We start from the raw sequence: 5,201 nt of genomic DNA, 5'->3' as shown, positions 1-5,201 counted from the left end.
CCCATTCCCCTGTGCGAAGTCTTCCTACTTGGGGTTAGTGTAGGAAACATGTCCATGAGACAGATATCATGAAAGCTTGGTTTAATTTCATGGATTTGGCACGAAACAAACACTAAAGAACGTGTTTGGTGGAAGGATCGGGGCACTATTGTGTCTATTGTGACGTGTACACCTTACAAACTGAGGTGTGAAAGCTTAGATACACCCTTTTCAAAAATACAATTACCTTCACAGCAGATGCAAGGCTTTGAGCAGTGAGGCGGGAAAAACACAGCAAGCTAAACCTCATTTGGCACATTATGTGATTCAGTGACAAAAGGTGAACTATCAATAGTTAAGCAAGAATTGACGAGTCCGAAGTCTCTCCGTGTCCGAGGCCTACCCGCTCTCCCCTACAGTCGAACCTGCTCTAACAGCTACCTGTACAAGACAATCGCCTCACAAACAGCCATTTCCCATTACCTCCCTTGTGTATTTTTTTATACAATGACACTGTGTAAGTACATGTACTAAGACGGCCACCTACTAAGCCGGTCACATTAATTTTCCTTTGCAATGGATGCTCGTATTAGACAGAGACAGTTTCGACTGTAATTGTGTTCTCCTCGATCGCTTTCCAACTGTTACTTTCTTAGTTTACAGACTTTTGACCCATACAAGGCTAAATCAGACTTGTGACACTTGATTTTTGAGATGTCTGAACAATAAAGATTCGATCCATGGCCATTCGCACCCTATACTGTAGTAGTAGCCAAGCTATGATCCGACCTAACGTTTTTGTCATTTCTAACATATAATTTCATCGAATTATCTTTTGACTTGACCATGCCAATTCCAGCTGTGTTTGTTTGTTTTAGTAGCAATAAGCGCATCGAGACAATAACGGCCGTTTTGTCTGTCCTCGCAAAATTATGCAAATTTAGATGGCCAAATTAGGCAAGACAAATGAAAAATTATGCAAAAAGTAATCAAGTTACCGTAACGCCATTTACGACATGTTTTGCGCTTTTTCAAAAAGAATTTTCATGTTTTAGATATTTATACAGAAGAATGGAAAACAGAACATGTCAGTATCAGTAGTTTTTTTGTGTATTTGGAAAGATACACATCAGTCATAAAAAAATACAACCAAAACAATATAATCTCTGTAACTTTCAACTTTCAGCTGTAGATCTAGATCTAGACGAAAGAAAAATAATTTTTACAAACTGAAAAAAAAAGACATCTGAACCTCGGATGCTGGCACATCACTAAAACCAGGGACCCCTGTCAAACATGAAACATCAGCAGACATGAAGAGAACTTTTGATGGATTGAAAAATTGAAATTGAACTTGCTGAAGGAACAAAAATCCATAACAAGGGAAATAGCCAGCTTGTCTTTTAAATGAGACTTATTACTCTGATTACTTCCCTTTATTCATATCTCGAGACGCTTTAATTTTAACTTTAGTGAAAAATTTTTATTAAAGAACGTTAAAATAACGCGGGGAATCCAAAATGAAGTAAATGTTGCACAATCGCATGATCCGACGGGGATAGTTTTGTGCAGTGAAAAGACAGACAGAAACAACCGCAGGAAGGAGACAAGTACTTCAAGTAGGACCCAGCTGTTGGAGCTCCATAATAACCACCTATCAAAGCTTGGGCATGACCAGAGAAAGATGTACAGGCTGTTTGTTGTTTGTTGTTGTTGTTGTTGTTGTTGTTGTTGTTGTTGTTGTTGTTGTTGTTGTTGTTGTTGTTGCTGTATTTTGGGGGGAGGGGCGGGATGTTGGGGGAGGGCTGTTTTTTGTAGTTGTTTTATCGGGGGGGGGGGGTTGTTTAGTTTGTTTTGTTGTTTTGTTTTTTCTTGTCTTTGTTTTGTTTTCGTTTTTGTTATTTTTGTGTGTTGTTGGTTTCTTTGTTTGTTGTTGGTCGGTTGTTTTTTTGTTTGTTTTTTGTTGTTGTTGTTTGTTTTGGGGTTTTTTTGGGGGGGATAGACCTACTTTGCTTTGATAAGAATTTATGGCACTTTCAACACAATTATTAGATCGATCTTATACGTGCCGAGAATTACAAGACAGTAACAAACACCAAAAAGAAAAGGAAAGAAAAGAGAAAAGGACAATGTATGTTTAACCGAAAAGAAGGAACAAACTACACCAAAGCACCCGCCAACCACTCCTACTATAGGGCGAAGTGAGGAAAATGCGAGCAAAGTGCCTTTCCCCACGGACAAGGACACGACATCGGCTCCCTGACGGGATGTGAGCCAACGACATTACGGTTGCAAGCCCGAGAGCCTAACCGCTAGGCCATCTTTTGTACTAACTAACTTTAGTTTTCTTGAATTGTTTTAATTGTAGTAAGAGTTTTACCACATTTGCACCACAAGGTCACATGAGTGCCGAAGATCAGAGGCGTTACAGAAGAGAAACAAACACAAAAAGGAGAGAACATGACGATTTAATATGTTTGTTTTGGTGTTTTTTAGTTGAGGTTTTTGTTTTTTGTTTGGTTGGTTGTCTGTTCGTTTGTTGTTTTTTGTTGTTGTTTTGTTTAATTTTGCTTGGCTGTTGTTTTTTTGGGGGGGTGGGGGGGGGGGGGTAAGTGTTTTAAGGCGCTCGCAACTGCATAAGGTCACACGAGCGCGTGGGACACATTAAACGTAACATTTCCAGTTTGGTAGGAATTAAATTTGAATTTTGCCCAGGTGGCGGCCGAAGCCTACCCTTTTATCGATTCCGGACCCCTAAAAGATCTTTCACGTGCGCAACTGGCACGCATGACCTCCGCCTTTATCCGAGAAGGCTAGGTGTTAGATCTTACCTACCCTATCTAAGATCAGGCGTGTGGTTGAAAGACAGCAGTAGGAATAAGGAGCCAAGGAGTAGCCAGTAGAAAGGCTGCAGAAAGAATCCGGAGCCCAGAGGAGAAAGGAGGGGGGGGGGGGGGCAAAAAGTGAAGACGAAGACAGACTACAGAAAATGTTTAGAGAGCAGGAAAGGAAGTGAAAGGAGAACATTTTAGAAAAGAAAATTTTCCGCCACTGTCAGGTTTCGAAACCGGGACAAACTGAATGAAAAGTGAACACCGTTACCTCTAGACCACTAGAGCCCAGATACATGTTTGATGGGCAAGAAGGAGCTAAGCACACTAGAGCACATGGAAAGTACAAAGTTAGTACATGGTAGCACTAGAATTAAGTACTATTACTATAGATCTATATAAGCTTGCCATGTACTGCAGATTTTTTTTTTTTTTTTTTTTTTTTTTTTGCAAGTGTTTTACGGTGCTCGCAACTGTATTGGGTCATATGATCGCGCAGGAGACATTTAAACTTTTTCAGTTGGTAGGAAATTTTGAATTTAGCTCGGGTGGCGGCCAAAGCCTACTCTAATCGATTTTAGACCACCAAGGGGTCTTTAACGAGCGCAACTTGCACACGGGCCCTCCGAGATTTTTCGCCCTTGTCCGAGAAGGCAAGGTGTAGATCTTTCCTACCAGAAGATCAGGGGTGTTGCTGATAGACAGCAATAAGGAGCCAGGGAGTTGCAGTAGAAAAACTACAGAGAGAGTTAGGAGCCCAGAGGAGGGGCCAAAGGAGGTGAGGGGGTGGGGGTAGAAAGTGGAGACGAAAGCAGACGACAGAACATTGCTACAGACCAGGAAAGAAATTGAAAGGAGACAATTTTAGAGAAGAAAATTTTTTGTTAGCTACCCGGATTCGAACCCCGGACCTTTGAATGAGAGGTGAACACCTTAACCTCTAGGCCACGAGAGTCCTCCATTGTATATCTATCAACAACAAAAAATAACTAAATAAATTAACAACTCAGAAAAACCCACACAAAAGAAACCCCAAAAAAGTCAAAGAAACACAACATATTTTGCTTCAACTTAAAAATTTATTAGAACAACAACAACAAAAATGATGTACATGAAATGAGGTGGGAACTTCTCCATTCGAGAGAAGAAGAGAGAAGAAAAAGGAAATTGAAAAAAAAAAAAAAAACAGGAACGCCATCAATAAATAATGACTTGACACAAGAAAATCCTCCGGCCTCTTCATTGCAGAGACTACTACAGTTCTCTAAAAATGACATTGACATACAAGTATGAATTAATTTAATGGAATAAAAATGTTTATGTTACAAAAACAGGTTTCCTTTTTTTTTTGGTTTCTTTGTTTACTAATTATCTTTTTAAAAAACATGCCAGTTTGTTGATATAAACTTTAAAAATTTGATCATACAAGTTTTAAAGTGCTTCACAGCACATGTGTATGAGCTTGTTACATGTCATTTTCATCGACATGCCACTGTCATCAAATAATACAACCCATGCAACTTTCATCGAATGAGAAACAACCCATGCGGCTTTCATCGACGCACGACTTTTTTCAAATTCACCGATGTGTGACTGGCATCGAAGAAAACAACAAACAGCATCAAAAGGAAAAAAAGATGCCAAATGAATGTGCCACTGCAATTACTGTAGTCAGTGGTATTTGCCAGTTTCAACAAATTCTACTCCCTCATCTTTTGTTCGCTTCTTCGTTTCTTTGAGAAAAGAGAAGCACATCGACACAATTATGGTTAGTCATGCTCCCTAATCAAACACTTGTTTTACACCCCCGTCAACACAATTAAGGTCATTTAGTGGGAGGCAGAGTGTGCTTTAACCCCACAAGTCAGGGCCGACCTGGGCTAGGGGAGATAAACCATCCCAGTGGAGGGACATAGATACTCGATATCATAACAATTCCCCCACACGAGAATCCAACTCACATTTTTAACCTGTAACAGCAAAAGTAACTCGCCATTACAGCATGTGAGCATGTTAAAGCATTTTACAGTCGGTTAAAAAAATAACATCAAACTGTCACATACCCTATTTCCAGACTTAAAACCCTGGCTGGAACACACAAATACTTCACAAACTATTGAAGCAGCAAGAGGCAAATATAATTTGAGAAAATTACTTTTTTTTAAAGGGTTGAACAAAAGCCTCTACATATTTCACAAAACCTTCTTTTGTGTGTGATTTTTCTATAATAATTAAACAAACAAGTTTGACTTCCCGTTCCCACTGAGTTTCTACGAGGTGTGACGTCATAAAGCCAACAATTATGCAAGTAATGTGTCACCTGTAGGACCACATAAATATTACGGAACATTAAACACCTTCCTCACCGCTTACCCTATTTAAGATGTCCCC

Source organism: Aplysia californica, unplaced genomic scaffold (assembly GCF_000002075.1).
Source record: "Aplysia californica isolate F4 #8 unplaced genomic scaffold, AplCal3.0 scaffold00055, whole genome shotgun sequence".
Taxonomy (NCBI): Eukaryota; Metazoa; Mollusca; class Gastropoda; order Aplysiida; family Aplysiidae; genus Aplysia; species Aplysia californica.
Note: the sequence above shows the minus strand (reverse complement) of the source record.